The sequence below is a fragment of the Rhincodon typus genome, chromosome 32, assembly GCF_021869965.1.
Source record: "Rhincodon typus isolate 14 chromosome 32, sRhiTyp1.1, whole genome shotgun sequence".
NCBI classification, from domain to species: domain Eukaryota; kingdom Metazoa; phylum Chordata; class Chondrichthyes; order Orectolobiformes; family Rhincodontidae; genus Rhincodon; species Rhincodon typus.
In genome coordinates, this window is record NC_063363.1 from 19555574 (window position 1) to 19575250 (window position 19677).

Here is a 19677-nt window from a genome sequence, read left to right on the forward strand (position 1 = left end):
GACCATTTGCCATAGTTTGTGCTCCATGCCATTTCTCTTGCTATCCAGCTTAATTTAATCATATCACCATAGCTTGCTGTTCCTTTTCTCTCATATGCTTAGCTGGCTTACCTTTAAATACGTCAATGCTGTTCAGCATAATTATTCAAAGTGGTCACGAGCTCCACATTCTCACCAGCCCCTTACTGAGGAAGCTTCTAAGTATTGCAGAATAAAGATACATATTTTTCACTTTTTCATGTTGCATTCAACAGACCTGTTTGCAAGTAAAGCAAAGGAGAGAAAACAACACCTTACTGTATGAGAGGAGAGTGCTGATTGGTTGACAAGAGGGCTGTTATTGATTGATACTATACCATGCAGAATGCATCATTTAATGATCACTGATAATTAAATGCCAGCCAATACTTTGAACACTCACAATATGGAGTCCAACATTAGGTGCGATTCTGTGATTGCGCAGCACTTGTGGAATAATTCAAACTATGTGAGGAATTATCCTGATGAACAATTCTGGGCTGTTAGTCAGGCCCGCATGTATGCCGACTTGTGTGTACTGGGAGCTACATATATTTATGCACACGGCCCTGCTCTTTGCTAACAGAAAAAATCACGTACACACAAACTGACCCTGTTTCAACTCAAAACAGGTGACAGTCATAATCTTAATTAATTTCTCAGGGCATCGCATTGACTAGTCAAAGTAACTCATGCCTGATTTAAAATTTAAATACTTAATTTAAAAATTTAAAATGACTATCAATCATCATTAACTGGCACATTCTTCAGCGCCTATATCAGAGTCCAATTGCCAACCAATCAGCACTCTTCTGTCATACAGTAAAAATGTTGCTTTCTCTTTCCTTTGGTATTTCTTGTGAACTGTCCCCAGGAGTGCAAGATAAGAAGCTGTGACAAAATGGGTATTTTTTCAGTAATATTCAGGTTCTGCACTTTCAAATGACCAACAGAAGTTTCTCCTGAATTTGTTATTGGATTATATATGGAGTTGCTTACATGTTGCCCTATGTTTTGGTCTTATCCACAGCTGAAATATCTATGTCCACCCTAACAAATCCTTTCATAATTTTGAACTGAAATATATTTGTAAGAAAGTAAAGTCAGTCTGTAGGGCCATGTGGAATATTATTTTTAAGTGATGAATAATTTGATCTCAGTAGTTCATTTTGAGAATATTTTTGATTGAATAACAACCACTAATGGCAGAATGACTGAGTTCTAGATTGAGGGCACTCCATCAGCATGTAAACTGATGAAGTTGTACAATTATTGAAGCATTTTGAGTTTGGTGATTGTCTCTGCTAAATTTAATCGAGCTCCTTCACAGTTATTTTCAGTAACAACCAGGTCAAGTGAAAATGCTGACATCAGTGGCTGTTCAAATAAAATGTTCCATGTGAAAAGCTGACGGGATTTTAATTTGACTTCAACAGATTTCCTTTAGAAAGACAACAGGCTACTGGAGTCATCAAGGTGACTATTAAAGGTGCCCCTCCTGCTTGGCACTTGGAGATACAAACAGAGATCTAACGTTGCACAGATCATAGAACATAGAACAGGCCCTTCGGCCCAAGATGTTGTGCCGACCTATTTCCTACTCTAAGATCAAACTACCCTGCATACCCTACTATCATCCATGTGCCTATCCAAGAGTCGCTTAAATGTCCCTAATGTATCTGACTCCGCTACCACTGTCAGCAGCGCATTCCATACACCCACTACTGTCTGTGTAAAGAACCTACCTCTGACATCTCCCCATACCTTCCTCCAATCTCCTTAAAATTATACCACCTCGTAATAGTCATTTCCACCCTGGAAAAAAGTCTCTGGCTATCCACTCTATCTATGCCTCTCATCATCTTCTACACCTCTATCAAGTCACCTCGCATCCTTCACTCCAATAAGAAAAGCCCTATCTCCTTCAACCTTTCCTCATAAGACCTGCCCTCCAGTCCAGGCAACATCCTGGTAAATCTCCTGTGCACCCTCTCTAAAGCTTCCACATCCTTACTATAATGAGGCAGCCAGAGCTGAACACAATATTCCAAATGTGGTCTAACCAGAGTTTTATAGAGCTGCAGCATAACCTCGCAGTTCTTTAAACTCAATTCCGCTGCCACTGAAAGCCAACACACCATACGCCTTCTTAAAACCCTACCAACTTGGGTAGCAACTTTGAGGGGGACCTTTGGACGTGGACCCCAAGATGCCTCTGTTCCTCCACACTGCCAAGAATCCTGCCATTAACCCTATATTCTGCATTCAAATTTGAGCTTCCAAAATGAATCACTTCACACTTTTCCGGGTTGAATTCCATCTGCTACTTCTTTGCCCAGCTGTGCATCCTGTCAATGTCCTGTTGCAACCTACAACAGCCCTCCGCACTATCCACAACTCCACCAACCTTCGTGTCATCGGCAAACTTACTACACCACCCTTCCACTTCCTCATCCAAGTCATTTATAAAGATCACAAAGACAAGAGACCCCAGAACAGATCCCTGTGGAATACCACTGGTCACTGAGCTCCAAACTGAATACTTTCCATCTACTACCACTCTCTGTCTTCTATTGGACCGCCAATTCTGTATCCAGACAGTCAAATTTCCCTGAATTCCATACCTCCTTACTTTCTGAATGAGCCTACCACGGGGAACCTTATGAAATGCCTTGCTAAAATCCATATGCACCACACCCACTGCTCATTACTGTGTTTTGTCACATCCACAAAGAATTCAAGAAGGCTTGTGAGACGTGACCTGCCCCTCACAAAGCCATGCTGACTGTTTCTAATCAAACTGTGCTTTTCCAAATAATCATAAATACTTTCTCTCAGAATCCTCTCCAAATAATTTGCCCACCACAGAAGTAAGACTGACTGATCTGTAATTTCCAGGATTACCCCTATTCCCTTTCTTGAACAAGGGAATAACATTTACCACCCTCCAATCATCTGGTACTACTCCAGTGGACAGTGAATACAAAAAGACAATTGCCAAAGGCACAGCAATCTCTTCCCTCGCTTCCAGTCGCATCCTTGGATATATACCATCTGGCCCAGGGGATTTATCTGTCCTCATTTTTTTCAAAATTTCTAGCACATCCTCCTTCCTAACATCAAGCTGTTTGAGCATATCTGCCTGTTTCATGCTGTCCTCACAAATGTCAAGGTCCCTCTCACTGGTGAATACTGAAGCAAAATATTCATTAAAGACCTCCCCTACCTCCTCTGACTCCACACACAAGTTCCCTCCACTATCCCTGATCGGCCCTACCCTCACTCTGGCCATCCTCTTGTTCCTCACATAAGTATAGAACGCCTCGGGGTTTTCCTTAATCCTACCTGCCAAGGCTTTTTCCTACCTCCTTCTAGCTCTATAAAGCTAGCATTTAATAAATACCCAGTATTTGCATGAAACAGTTGACAGTGGAAGGCATGCTGGCTCAATGGTTAGCACTGATTCCTGACAGTGCCAGGGACCCAGGATTGAATCCAGCCTTGTGCGAATGTTTGTGTGGAGTTTGTATGTTCTCCCCCTGTCTGCATGTGTTTCCACCAGGTGCTCCGATTTCCTCCTACAGTCCAAAGATGTGCATGTTAGGTGAATTGGCTATGCTGAGTTGCCCTGTAGTGTCCAGGGATGTGCAGGCTGAGTGGATTAGCCACAGTGAATGTGAGGTTACGGGGATAGGGTGGGTCTTGGTGAGATGCTTTTTGGAGGGCCAGTGTCTGGGCTGAATGGGCTGAATGGTCTCTTCCTGCATCTTAGGGATTCTATGATTCTAGTTTCTTTTCTAAACAATACACTGTTCCCAGCATCCACATGTCCAATTGACAAAACCTACAAAGATCTTTGAAACCTCTTTCTATGTGGTGACTGCACAAATAATGGTGTATTTTTGGAGGAGAATTGTCTTTCTGAAGAAAAGGAATTGATGTCTCTCCGATGGAAAAAGAGACTTTTTTTGTAAAATATGAAATCAATATGCGCACTGCTGTGAATATTATTTACAGGTGAAACCAACAGCTCAAAGCTGGTGTAATTCAATTCTTCACAAAGTGGTCATTTATCGATCAGCAGGGTTTTGTGGCTAGCACTGAGATACTAATGGTTCTGTGCCCAGCAGGTTCATTTCCTTAACTTAAATGTATGTTAAGCAAACATTGTGTTTAATAAGATTCTACCATTTTTGTAAAATACATAGCAAAATCAGATAATGTCTTAGTGGAGTCACACAGCTTTAAAGGCAAGAGTCAAGGGGTCAGTACTGATTTGACCATTGCTGTCTTGTCTCAGTGGAATCACACTTGGCTTACTTCAACAGACAAAATCTTTGACTAAGTCATTGAGAAGTCCTCAGGAATCAGTCTGCCTAGAAATAAGAAATAGCAAAGAGAAGAAGTACTTGGTTGGAGTAATCTACAGGTCTCCGAACAGTAGTTCTGCAGTGGGGCACAGTATAAACCAGGAAATATTAGAGGCTTGCAAGAAAGGTACAGCAATAATCATGGGTTATTTTAACGTGCACGTAGATTGGAAGAATCAAATTGGCAAGGGTAGCCTGGAGGTAGAGTTCATTGAATGTGTTAGAGTTTGGTTCTTGGGGCAGTATGTTGTGGAACCAACCAGGGAGCAGGCTACTCTGAATTTCGTGTTGTGTAATGTGGAGAGATTAATTGATGACATCATAGTTAAGGATCCTCTAGGGATTAGTGACCATAGTATGATAGAATTCAAAATTCAGTGTGGGGCTGAGAAAGTGGAGCCCAACAGTAGTGTTCTGGAATTAAGCAAAGGGAATTACATAGGCATGAGGTCAGATTTGGCCCGAGTAGATTAGGCAGGAAGGCTAAAAGGTAAGACAGTGGATGAGCAGTTGTTTAAGGAGCTACTCAATTCCTCGCAACTAAAATATACCCAGTGAGGAAGAAAGATGGTAAGGGGGTATAAAACATCCATGGCTAAACAAGGAGGTCAAGGACAATATAAAGTCAAAAACTAAGGCATACCATATTGCAAAGGCCAGTGGCAGGCAGGAAAATTGGGAAACTTACAAATATAAACAAAGGGATATTAAAAAATTAATAAAAAGAACTAAGATAAACTATGAAAGTAAGCCAGCACAAAATACCAAAAAGGATAGCAAAAGCTTCTATAGATATATAAAAAGGAAGAGAGTCGCTAAGGTGAATGTTGGTCCCTGAGAAGATGAAACTAGAGAGTTAATAGTGGGGAACACTGAAATAGTAGAGATGCTAAATCAATACTTTGCCTCAGTTTTCACAGTGGAGGACAATAGTACCATTCCTATTGGAACGGGCAAGTCAGAGACAATAGAAAGGGTAGAACTTAGAACAATCAACATCGATAGGGAAAAGGTACTCAGTAAACTATTAGGATTGAGGGCAGACAAGTCCTCCAGGTCTGACGGCCTGCATGCTAGGGTATTAAAGGAAGTGGCAGCAGAGATAGTGGATCCATTGGTTACAATATTCCAAAATTCCCTGGACACAGGAAAGGTTCCAGTGAATTGGAAAAATGCTAATGTAACGGCCCTATTCAAAAAGGGAGGGAGGCAATATATGGGAAATCACAGACCAGTTAGTTTAACATCTGTTGTTGGCAAAGTGTTAGAATCAATTATCAAGGAAGCAATATCAGGACATTTGGAAAGTCAAAACACTATTTTTCAGTGTCAGCATGGTTTTATGTTGGGCAAATCATGTTTGACTAATTTGCTAGAGTTCTTCAAAGATGTAACAAGCAAAGTGGATAATGGGAATCCTGTAGGTGTAATATATCTGGACTTCCAGAAGGCGTTTGATAAGGTGTTGCACAAAAGGTTAGTTCACAAGGTTGGATCATATGGGATTAGGGATAATTTATTAGCTTCAATAGGCGACTGGCTGATGGACAAAAGACAGAGAACCAGAATGAATTTTTTTTATCTGGCTGGCAAGAAGTGAAAAGTGGGGTGCCATAGGGTTCGGTCCTTGGACCCCAGCTATTTACAATCTACATTAACGACTTGGATACAGGGATAGAAGGCTCTGTAGCCAGATTTGCAGCGATACAAAAATAGGTAGGATGGTAAATAGCAATGAGGAAATAAGAACCTTACAAATGGAAAGTAGATAGTTTAAGAGAGTGGGCCAAAATATGGCAGATGGAGTTTAACATGGATAATGTTAGGTAATGCATTTTGGTCAGAAAAATGGGAAACCCACCTGCTTCCTAAATGAGGAGAGACTTCGGGGTAGTCCGGTGCAGAGAAATCTGGGTGTCCTTGTTCATGAGTCACAGAAAACTAGCATGCAGGTACAGCAGATAAAGAAAGAGAATGGAATGTTGGCTTTTATAGCTAACAGAATAGAATATAAAGGTAACAGTATTGTTGCAACTGTACAAGGCATTGGTGAGACCACACCTGGAGTATTGTGCACAGTTTTGGTCCCCTTATTTGAGAAAGGATGTGGTGGCATTGGAGACAATTCAGAGGAGGTTCACTAGATTGATCCCAGAGACGAGGGGTTTGTCATATGAAAAGATATTGAACAGTTTAAACCTATATTGTCTGGAATTTAGAAGAATGAGGGGAGATCAAATTGAGGTATTCAAGATGATAAAAGGTATCGATAAATAGACATGGAGCAGATGCTCCCTCTTGTGGGGCATTCTGGGATGAGGGGCCATAGTCTTAGGATAAGGGATAGCAAACTTAAAACAGAGCTGAGGAGAAACTACTTCTCTCAAAGGATTGTGAATCTGTGGACTTTGCTACCTCAAAGTGTGGTGGATGCTGGGACAGTGAGTACATTTAAGGAGGAGTTAGATTTTTAATTGGTAATGGGTTGAAGGGTTATGGGGAGAAGGCAGGAAAACGGGGGTGAGGAGCATATCAGCCATGATCGAATGGTGGAGCAGAACCCGAAGGGCTGATTGGCCTAATTCTGCCCCTATTTCGAATGACTTATGAACTCAGTCCTGTAAACATACGCACAATGCAGTCTCAATGTCAGCACTATTTCTGCTGTCTGCATTATCTCAACCAGCACAGATCGCCAGCCTTTGATTTGCTGATATTTATGCACTGGTCAATCAGAAGTAAACTCTCTGTCTAAAGTTGGAATTGAATGTAACCAGTTTTGGATTCATAAAGTTTTGAAAGAAGAGTTATATTGGACTGAAACATTCTCTGTTCGCAGATGCTGCCAGATCTGCTGAGTTTCCCCAGAATTTTCCATTTTAGTTCAGATCGCCAACACACACAATATTTCACTTTTATACTAATTCCATTAAAGTCTCTTTAGCATCTTTGTAATATGTGATGAGTATTCTAGAGGATAGACAAGTGCTCATTTTAGATATTTCTTTCATAGTCGTACTGATTGTGATGGATGGTGCTGCTTCATGAGCGCCTCCAGGCTGTGTTTATTTGTTCTGGGTGACAAAATGATCCTGCCAAGCCTAACACTCTGGCAGCTGTCTGACTCTAATTGCTCTGTGGCTCGTTTCTCTTTTATATATTCATGAGCTGCAAATAAGCCTGCCTATTGAAACCAGCAACCACATCTACATTTACTCCAGCCAAGGCCCTGTTGCTGGGCAATGTCTCAATATATCAACTGATCTGCATTGGACCAGATTTCTCAGCAGCCTCATAATCGCTATGGCTCTCAACTGATTGTGCAGCAGTTTGGAGCTGGACAAGAAAGCCCTCTGCTCAAGGGAACTCAAGGCTTCCCTATTAGCAACATGAGCATTAACAAAAGATAGCCCGAGAGAGACATCTGCTTCCAGATCTTTACTATTTCCTGCTTTTAATAAATGGCCAGTCATGCCACAGGTAGGGACAGACTCTCCCACAGTTTTCCACAAAGATTTTCAGACCGTTCCACAGTCTTGTCAAATGACTGCAGTATGTTCATGCTCAGATAGGTCTGTTAGATTTGAATCTCTTGGGTGTTGCAGTTGAGTAAAGACGAGAGTTGATCAGTCAGCAGATTCCTGCTCTTCCATTATACTTGTTCATTTGTAAATTCTGAATTACCCAATAGTTCCAAATTGACTAAATTAACCAGAATAGACGTGATGTATTATGTCTCATGGGTCATTCAGCAGCATAGCTTTAAGAGACATGCTAATGAACATAGGAACATAGGTACATAGAAACAAGAATTGATCATTCAGTCCCTTGAACCTGTTCTACCATTCAATGAAATCATGTCTGAACTGTGGCCTAACTCCATATACGTGCTTTTGGTCAATATCTCTTAATACCTTTGCTTAACAAAAGTTTTATCTATTTCACATTTAAAATTAACAACTGACACCATCTCTTTGTTGAGGCATGTACCTGAGGATATAAAGATCTTATATTCCATCTTACTTAGATCACTTGAAGCTTGACACTCTAGTGGAAGCTATTTCCTCTGTTGTAAAATAATAACCCAATGTTTGTCCAAACACTGTTTTTATTCATTCATGTGATGTGGGTGTTGCTGAGCCAGCACTTAATCTCCATTGCTAGCTGGCCATAAGAAAGCGGTGGTGAGCTGCCTTCTTGAATTGCTGCAGTTCATTTGGTGTAAGCAGATCGGCTAGGGAGGGAGTTCCGGGAACAACGGGATACTTTCAAGTCAGGATTGTGAGTAGCTTGGAGGTGGTTGCCCCATGTATCTGCTGCCATTGTACTTCTGGAGAGTAATGGTTATGGATGCAGGAGGTGCTGTCAGAGAAACCTTGGTGAATTTCTGCAGTGAGTTCTTGCTACTGAACATCGGTGTTGAAGGGAGTGAATGTTTGTGGTTTGGTACCAATCAAGCAGGGTCCTTTTTCCTGAATGGTGTTAAGCTTCTTTAGTGCTAATGGAGCTGCACTCATCCAGGGAAGCAGGGAGTATTCCATCACATTCCTGACTTGAGCCTTGTAGATGGTGTGCAGGTTCTGGGGAGGTTTGATACTCACTGCATGATTCCTAGCCTCTGACCTGATCATGTTGCCTCAGTACTTATATAGTCTAGTCCAATATAGTTTCTAGTCAATTGTGATCACCAGGATGCTGATAGGAGGGGATTCAGGAACGGTAATGTCATTCAATGTCATGGGGTGATGGCTGGCCTCTCACTTGCTGAAGATGGAGGTTGCCTGGCACTTGTGTGAAGAAAATCTTACTTGCCACTTCTCAACCCAAACCTGGATATTGTTCAGACCTTGTTGTATTTGGACGTGTCCTGCTTTAATTCATGAGGCCATATGACCATAAGATGTGGGAGTAGAAGTATGCCATTCAGCCCATCAAGTCAGTACTCTTGCTCAATGAGATAATGTGTGACCCGATAATCCTCAACTCCACTTTCCTGCCTTTTCCACTTAGCAATCGTTTCCCTTGCTGATTAAAAATCTATTTCAACCTTGCGTAGACTTAACAACACATCCTCTACAACCCTCTGCGGAAAAAAAAATCACTGGGTCACTATTATTAAAAAAAAAATGCCATCTCACTTCTGTCCTAACTGGGCAATCCCTAATGTTGAAGTTATGCCTCTGGTCCCAGAATTCCCCACAAAGGGAAACAATCTCTTCACATCGATTCAGTCAAGTCCTTACGAATCATGTATGATTTAATAGGTAGCCCTTAATTCTTCTAAGCTCCAGCGAGTACGGGACCAACTTATTCAACCTGTCCTCATAAGAAAATCATTCCAAACCTGGGGTCACCCTAATAAATGAACCTTCTCTGCACAGCTTCGAATCACTTTTCATGTATTCTTAGATAATGGGTCCAAAACTGTTCATAGTATTAAAGCTGTGGTCTGACTATTGCTTTGTACAGTTTTAGCAAGATTTCACTATTTTTAAATTCCATTCTGTTTGAAGTAAAGACCAACATTCTATTTGCCTTCTCCATTAACTGCTGCATTTGGATGCTAGTTTTTTTTGTGATTCATGCACAAAGTACTGCAGGAAATGGATAAATCAAACATGGTTAACCAAGAAAGTTAAAGATAGCACCAAATTAAAGGAAAAATTAGTTTAAAATGTGGCAATGATCAGCAGTGAGTGAGATGATTAGGAAACTTTTAAAAGCCAACTAAAAGCTCACCAGAAAATTAACTTTGAAGGCAAACTAGTGAACAATAGAAAAACAGACAGCAAGAGCTCCTTTACAGATATAAAAGGAACACAGAGGTCAAGGCTAATATCAGGCTCTTAGTGAACATAGGCCTCTTAGAGGATGAGACTGGGGAATAATAATGGTGAATGAGGAAATAGCAAAGAAGTTGAATAAATGCTTTGCTTCAGACTTCACTGTAGAGGATAGAAATAACATTCCTAAAATCCTAAATGATCAAGGAACAAAAGTAGAACAGGAAATAAATACAGTAACTATCACTAGAGAGATAAATTGCCAGGGAAACTTAGGGGGCTAAAAGCCAATAAGTCTAATGGACCTGTTAGGTCACTTTGTGGGGCATTAATGGAAGTATCCACAGAGAAAGTGGAAGCATTGTTAGTAATCTTCCAGAATCTTAGAGTCTGGAAAAGTCCTAGAGGAATTTTGTAGCATTGAAGATGAGGATCTTTGTGGAATCTCTTTCTCTGGTATAACGTTTTGTTGTGTACTACCTTTCACAACTTGATGTAGCAGGACTGGAGAGGTTAGATCTCATCTGTTGGTTGTAGAATTGTTCAGCCTTCTCTCTCACCTCCTGATAATGCTATTCACCATGCAAGTAGTCTTGTATTATAGCCAGATTGGCTCCTAATTTTTAGGTATATCTCATGCTGTTCAGTCATGCCATACTGAATACTTCATTGAACCAAGATTGATCTTCTCTCCTCATGGTAATGGTAAACTGGGGCATATGCTGGATGATGACTTTTCAGATTGTGTTGGAGTACAATTATGCAACTGTTGATAGCCCATATCACATCATGAAAGACTGGTCTTGAATTACTAGATATCTTTGAAGTCTGTCCAATTACAACGATGATTGGGCCACACAACATGATGGAGGGCATCCTCAGTGTAAAGATGGGACCTACTGTCCAGAAGGACTGTGTTGTGGCACTCTTAATGATACTGTCTTGGACAGGTGCATCTGCAGCAGGCAGATTGACGAGGAGAGTGTCAAGTAAGTTTTTCCCTCTTGTTTACTTCTTGGCTCCCTCACCTTTTAATTCCAGACTTTTAATGGTTTTGGAGTAGATTTGTAGCTCGGGTTGTGGGTGTTGAGGTTGGTTGGCTCACCGAGCTGGTTTGTTGTTCCACAGACGTTTCGTTACTCTGCTTGGTAACATCATCAGTGCAGCCTCCAATGAAGCGTCGGTGTGTTTTCCCACCTGGTTTTTAAACTCAGGAGTCCGTTGAGCTGGATTGCCTCACTTCCAGTTTTCCTTCGTCGTGGCGTGTATATGGGATCGAGTTCTGTGTGATTATTGATGGCTTTCTTCGTGGAGTACCAGGCTTCTAGGAATTCCCGTGCTTGTCTCTGCTTAGCTTGTCCCAGGATTTTGGTGTTCTCCCAGTCAAATTGGTGATTATACTTATCCATGTGGATTGAGATGAGTGAGTATTGGTCATGCCTTTTTGTAGCCAGTTGGTATTCGTGCACGACCAATACTCACTCATCTCAATCCACATGGATAAGGAGAACCACCAATTCGACTGGGAGAACACCAAGGTCCTGGGACAAGCTAAGCAGAGACAAGCTCGGGAATTCCTAGAAGCCTGGTACTTGTCATGTCTATGTTGGCTCGGTGAGCCAACCAATCTCAAGACTGTTAATGATGTCAAATTCCATCATCCACCATGATGTGATCCAAGCCCATATCCCATGAATATTACCTGGACTACGAGTCCAGAGACAGAGAAATGTGATGTTTCTACATAATGGTTACTTGTGATAAATGTCTCTTGGATTCTTCAGTGTCACACTCATGCTTGGCTATTGATCATGGGAGTTAACATAAACATTGCGATGTCAGGTAAACCACTCTGTTGGAGACAAATATATATCAGAACATGACTGTGCCAGTATGGGGTATGGGACATGGTGCTGTAAGATTACAGCTATTTTTTACAGTGAGTTTGTATTTGTTCCTGAGGAGATAATGAAGAGCCATTTTTAAGAATGCTGATTGCAAGGCACACTCGAAACAATACAGTGCACTCTGTGTCATGTTCTGTTAATGAAAATGAACGCTTGAGTTGTGAGAGAGAAAATTAATGGGAAACTGATATTCAACCTCTGATTTCCACACTGCCTTATTACTTACTCACTTGATTTTAAAAATGTCCTAGTCAGCGAAACTTCAGAGTGTGAAAAGACTGAATTCGACACTCCTGCAGTTTTCTCCTTCCTGTTCACTTTTTCTGGAAGCAGAGGAGTTTGAAGAGCATGTCCAATGGAAAGTATTATTTTTGGAAAAGTAATCTCCTATCAGAGAAAAGTATTTTAGAAACAAATTGCAGAGATCATGTGTGCCCGTAAGCCAGATATCTTTTTGGAGTGGATGCATGAGCATTGCTTTTTCGTACTAATTTATTTCAAGTAAATTATTCAATTGAATTGAATTAGAACTAGCTTTATTGTCACATGCACTCAAATGCGTATAGTGAAAAGTTTATAGGTTGCCACAAATGACGCCATCTTAGGTATTAGGTGACTAGGTACAGATTCTTCAGTACAAGTTCTTAGGAAGAAAAAAAAATTAGAAAAATGAAGAAATAAAAAGTCTGATTTAGCTTCTGGTAAAATTAACTTTAGTTATTTAAGTTTAATAAATTCAGTAATCTAGGAATGCTTTTCATCAGAGGATTGTTCCCTGGTGTTGCTGCAGTTTGGAGAACATTTGGTTGCTGTACCAAAAATCGATGAGTTGAAAAGAGAGTATTTACGGATTTAAAAAGTTGAGAATCATCTCTTCATTACCTTACACACGCACATCAGTTTGTTAACAGAAGCAGAATGATATCCAGAGGATAAGCCTGTCTGATTTGACCAAGTTCTTTGAAGGATATTACGTCTGAATGATCAAACAAGATTTTCTAATTACAGACAAATATTTGATATTGTGGAGATAAAATCTGTAGGAGCAAAGGCAGGAATGTAGATGGAAGCTAACTTAAATTAAGTTGGAAATTATTCAAGTTTCACCTTTGAAATTGAGGTGATTAAATTTTATTTAATGTACAGTGAGGAGAAAAAGACTGTTTTTAAATCCATGATTTATTTTGAAATTATTTTCTTATCTTTACAGTCAGTATAACTCCCAATGAGTAGAAGAGGCTAATAGAGTGCATCTTGCAGAATGCACTGAATCACCAGGGCCATAGTATTGACCACTTGTTCATTCAAGCTTCACTGGTTTATATATCAACCAAGATGGTTCAAATGAAACAATAATCATCCTTTGTTAAAAGTCATTACACTGCTTCTATCGCATATGTGGAATTGAGAGATCAAAGGCCAGAAATCATGATGTCCAGGCCCATGGAAAAAAATGACGACGGTAATATTTAACAAGTCAAGCAGAACAGGATTGCAGACTATGGCTTTAAAAGGAAATTAAGATAGCTAAAAGCAAGCAATATGTAGTTATTGCAAAAATAATGGTCTAAATTGTTTATCCCTCTGAGGACCTGCTATGGGATCATCCAAATGGAATTGAATGTGCAGAAAAAAAACACTAATATCAAGCTCGTTAGGGATGGGTGTACAATAGGAGGTGGACAATATTATTTGCAAGTAAATGAATATATACAGGAAAAATAGTAGTTAATTTAATTGACACAGCAGGAAAAGAAACCTTTCTCTGTTATAAGATGAACAATTATAGTTGGCCTTTTTGGAGGTTGTTCAACAAACTGACACACTGGAACACAATTTTCTGCAGTTTGTGTCTGTCTACCTGCTGCTTAGTACATCGATGTGAGCCATACAAAGAAATAAGTTGACAACTCTAGGTGTTTTCTGCTATCCAAGCCTGAAAAGAAAACTGAAATGCACACCCCAACCTGATAGCCATAGGCATACCTGATAACACAAACAACACACCAGCAAATCCACCACCGTCACCAAAAAATTTTGTCATCTCTGGCTCAGCAATGAAATGACCTATAGACAATTGCTTTTAATTTGTTGCTTTTCAGGATGAAAGCTGCAGTTTGAGTCTGTACAGGAGTTATTATGAGTGAGCGTTTATAACTTGTGGCTCCCTGACATTTTAATTCTATCACTAGGTAGTTGGCAGATTCCCACCTGCCAGTTCCAATGGTCAGACATTCTTCTGATTTCCAGCACTTTGCCTGTGCAGATGTTAATTGAGACATGTTTGAACGGTTGCCTTTTGTTCTCTGCTTCTCTCTGGTATTCTCTGTTCTCTTCTACTGTAAGGGAAGATTGAGAGTAACAGGATGTATTCAACTGATGAATGAAAAGCATTTTCTGAGAGTCACTATGAAGGACTGGCGTGCCATTGCATGAATGCATAGACAGAGGGATGGATCTGAGGAGTGGTGTGCTGGATTAAACTTGAGAAGATACAGTAAAGAGTTGAAGGTGATATAAATATAAGGATGTAGGGTAATGCATCCTTTCCAGAATGTGGTGCATCTGCTGTTGACTTTCGCAGCAACCTTCAAATGTGATATACATGTCTCAGATGCCAGATTTTTCCTCCTGTGGTGAGGGAGGAATATCTTTCTGGATCTGTGGTCTACAACATTAAAGAAGGTGTAGATGGAGCAGAGTGTGGCCTTTTCCCATTTTGGCTAGGGTCTTTGGCTTTCTATGACAACTTTAAACTCCAACTTGTATGTTTGCAGTGTCCATTTAAATTACTAAAATTGAAATTGGGTTAGATACTGCTGAAGACTGAGCAGGAATCCACAATTAAAATCATAATGAGGCAGCAGACTGAATAAAAAAAACATTGATGGATGTGCTGCAGTTTTTTTCCAAGTTTTCTACATGCCATGTCCCACATCCACCAGTACCCCAATTTGTGCTTTAAAACCCGACTTATTGTTTGTGTTTGCTTGAAGGACCATGAGCTCTTATGAATGGCATAACCAGCCTCCAAGAGATTACGTTCTAAGCTCGGTTTTAAAAATTTATTCATGGGTTGGGGGTGTCATTAGCCAGCATTTAGCACCCAATCCTAATTTCCCTGAAAGTGGTGTTGGGGAGCAGCCTTCTTGAACTCCTGCAGTAGTTGGGGTGTATGGACTCCCATAATGCCCTTATGGAGGGAGATCAAGGATTTTGACCCAGCAACAGTGAAGGAAAAGTGATATATTTCCAAGTCAGGGTGGCATGTGGTTTGGAGGGGAACTTGCAGGTGGTGGTGTTCCAATGTATTTGCTGCCCTGGTCCTTGTAGTTGGCAGTGGGTGTGTATTTGAAAGGTGTGTCGTAGGAGTCTTGATGAGTTACTGCAGTGCATTAGAGAAAATAGTGCATACTGCTGCTACTGTTTGGTATCAAAAGGACTGAATGTTGAAGGTGATGGATGGGGAGCAGATCAAACGGGCTGCTTTATTTTGGATGGTGTCAAGTTTCTCAAGTGCTGTTGAAGGTGCACTCATCAAGACAAGTGGGGAGTATTCTATCACACTCCTGACTTATGCTTTTTCAATGATGGCCAGGAATTATAGGGAGACAGGAAGTGAATTACTTGCCACAGAATTCCCAGCCTAGCCCAGTTTGGTATTTGGTTAATAATGATACCCAGAATGTTTAGTGGGTGGAGGTAATTCAGTGATGGAAATGTTATTGAATGTCAAGAGGTGATGGTTACATTCACTCTTGTTAGAGATGATGATTTCCTGGCACTTGTGCTGTGTCATTGTTACTTGACACTTATTAGCTCAATCCTGGATGTTGTCCAGGTCTTGTTATGTATAAATTCAGACTATTTCAGGAGCTGAGGAGTCATGAATGGTGCTGAATTTTTTGCAGTCAAGTGAACATCCCCACTTCTGACCTTATGGTGAAGGGAAGATCATTGATGAAGCAGCTGAAGATGCTGGGCCCAGCACACTACCCTAAGGAATTCCTACAGAGAAGTCCTGGAACTGAGATGACTGACCTCCAATAATCACAACCATCTTCCTTTGTGCTAGATATGATTCCAACCAGTGGAGAGTTAGTGCCCTGTTTGCCCATATCTCCAGTTTTGCTTTGGCTCCTTGATACCACTCTAAGTCAGTTGTTATCTTGATATCATGGGCAGTTGCTCTCGCTTCTGGAGTTCAGCTTTTTTGTCCAGGCTTGAATGAAGGCCATAATAAAATCAGGAGCTGAGTGGCCCTGGCAGAATTGATTGTCAGTGAGCAAATCATTTATTTGCAACTGACAGCACTTGATACCACTGTCAACAGCACTTTCCATTATTTTACTGATGTTGGAGAGTGGACTGCACCATCGAATTGGAATCATTGGATTTGTCCTGCTTTTTGTGTACAGGCCATACCTGGGCAACTTTCATATTGCGGTGCAGATGATCGTATTGTAACTGTAGGAGAACAGCTTCTTAAGGATGCTGCCAGCTGTAAAGCACAAGTCTTCAGTACTATTGGCAGAATGTTGTCATTTCAGAATCAAAGGCCCTCTGCTGTTTCTCGAGAACATGTGGGGTGAATCAAATTGGTTGAAGATTGGCATCTGTGATCCTGGGGACCTCAGGAGAAGGTCAAGATGGGACATCTACTTTGCACTTTTGGCTGAAAATGAATACAGATACTTTAGACTTGTCTTTTGCATTGATGTGCTAGGCTGTCCCATCAATGAGGCTGGGGATATTTGTATGCCTACTCTTCCTGTTGTTGTTTAATTGTTCTGTACCATTCATGACTGGATTTGTAGGGCTGCTGAATTTGGCTTTGATGTGCAGAGCTTAGATTGGCTGATATTCTCAGTAATAATAAACTCTCTTTATGATGGAAGTTAGAAATATTCTAGTTAAATTAACCATTCAGTTGAATCAATATATGAAATTGCTCTTAGACTGAGATTTTAGTGTGGTAAATTACAGTCAAATTCATGGCAATGAAATATAATGGAAATGAGGGTTCCAGTTCTGGATGTGTGCAGTTTTTCTTGGTGCCAGGTATCATGCAGAGATGTTTGGCATTCTTGTTTATCCTTAAGACTGACTCATCATCTGTTTCCTTATTCTGTTCGCAGGCAGTTTGAAACACACTGCTGTAGCACACTACAAAGCTACGTTTGGAGATTTGTTAAATATTTATAAAGTATTTGAGCACAAGCTTCTGTAAGGATTTTTTTTAATGAAGCTCAGTATTGGTTCTAATATGTTTTGAAGTTGTGGGGCTTTATTTGAGACTTTTTATTTGGTCACTAAACAGCTTGACAAAGATTTGAACATGACAACTTAAAAGTGCATTTCCTGATCTGATTACTGTGTTGCTGTTCTATTTGATGGATAAAACACTGTTGGGGTGTGTGGGGTAAAATCTTTCCTCGATAATTTTAGAGACAAAAGTCCTTTTGATTGTAAAATGGAATTTCTTGATGTGCAATCCAATTGGTTATTAGCAGGGCCTCCTTGTCCTTGCCACTTCTTTTCCAGTACAATCTTATTGGGAGTGCAGCAATCATCTGTTCCTTAGATATGGAAGAATTTTCCTGTGCATGTCGCTATTGATTCAAGCACCCAATATATTATAACAATATAAGTCAGCCTATTTCTAAGGAGCACTTTAAATGCTTTGTGTTCAGTTATTGCTGAGCACAGTTAGGCAGCAAAGTAATTTGGTTTTCATACATCTTCCCATCAATGGCTGCTGCCGCACAATTTTAAGGATTCTTCAGTGTTTGCAAAATAAGGTTTATAAGTGGTTTAGAAAAACATTGGGATTATACATCGGTAAATCGTATATTAAAGTTCACTTCTAACTCAAGGTGAAAATATTCAGTTGGTAATGAAGGGATACAGTCACGGTTAAAAAGTTATTGGGATATGCTTTTCAACTTAAAAGTAAGAACACACAAAGAGTTGGTCTCAGTGAAGGTCAGAAAGGATATTCTAATCACAAGAGTTACTTTTTAATTATCCCAAGTTCATAATTCATCCTGCTGTCAGCCATGTTCATATGAGATATTTTTAAAGTATAAAGTTCCCCAAATGCAATGTGTCAATGGATTAGAGGTAGGCACAGTCTCAAGTTACGATGCCTCTGAACTTGAAAAATTCATTTTGCCTAAAAAATGTATTTTACTTTCGAGTTATTAATTGACATGCAAGGGGACTCATCATCAATCTCCATTGTGAAAAGGAGACATTTGAACCAGAAAACCATAAACTTGTGGAGACTGTTTGAAAGAATCACCATTGCAGATAGGGATATTGTATAAGGAATGGAAAAATAGTGTTGTGAAAGAAAGAAATTAGTTCCCTGGTACAAGTTGCTCTGCTGTAGGAAGAATATTTTTAAATCGGAGAATGTTCTGAAAAGATTTACCAGGATGTTGCCGGGAATGGAAGGTTTGATTTATAAGGAGAGGCTTGTAGACTGGGACCTTTTTTACTGGAGTATAGGAGGTTGAGGGGTGACCTTATTGAGGTTTATAAAATCTTGAGGCGCATAGATAAGGTGATTAGAAAGGATCTTTTCTCTAGGGTGGAGGAGTTCATAGCTAGTGGGCATATTTTTAAGGTGAGAGGAGAAAAATTTAAAAAGGACATGAAGGGCAATTTTTTAACACAGAGAGTGGTTTGTATGTGGAATGAACTGCCAGAGGAAATGGTGGATGAATGTAAAGTTACAACATTTAAAAGACATTTGGATAAGTACATGCACAGGAAAGATTTGGAGGGATATGGGCCAAATGCAAGCAAGTGGGACTAGGTTAGTTTGGGAGCATGGTTGGCATGGACGACTTAGAACGAAGGGTCTGTTTCCATGCTGTATGACTCCATGACACTATGACACTCAGAACTGGGTGAAGTGGTTGATGTATCAGGGTTGGCCTGTTAATGGGTTTTAGACTGTTCTTTGTCGGGGGACAATGAAACTGGGAGCTGTGAAGAGAATATCTCCAAAGATGAGGCCAGGGCAAGCCCTACGATGGCTATCAGGAGCGTTTTGCTGAACAATTGATCAAGGCGGTTTCAATTGTTGTTTGAATTCTAGTTCTTTTAGAATTACATTCATTATTCAGCAATTGCTTGTACAATCATAATGTTCTTGAATCAGTTTTATTGCATCATTTAAAAGTGGAACCAATTCATCATGAATATTAGTTCAGAAAGGAGCAGTAAAGTGACTCATGATATTAGCTTCAGACTTAAAGTGAAAGCTATTGACGGAGAAAAGTGCAGCAGGAGACTGTGAGAAGAAAACACTGAATGTGGGAGGATAGTGTGATGTATGTTGGAATAGGAGGGTAGGGTGATTAAGCATTACACTGGATAGCTGGAAGGAAAGCATTTTTTGTATCTTTTCCCAGCTGAATGTGAATTATTTGGAGTCAAACAGGTTAATATGACAGGCAGCCCTAACACCAAATGAATCATGAGATAGTAGGAACTGCCGATGCTGGAGAATCTGAGATAACAAGGTGTAGAGCTGGATGAACACAGCAGGCCAAGCAGCATCAGAGGAGCAGGAAAACTGACGTTTCG

General features: G+C 40.3%; 1 protein-coding gene across 1 annotated transcript in view; it reads left to right on the forward strand.

The window, feature by feature from the left end:
• igsf9bb (immunoglobulin superfamily, member 9Bb) overlaps window positions 1-19677 on the forward strand; it is a 565867-nt gene that overhangs the window by 24218 nt on the left and 521972 nt on the right. The window lies entirely within an intron of this gene.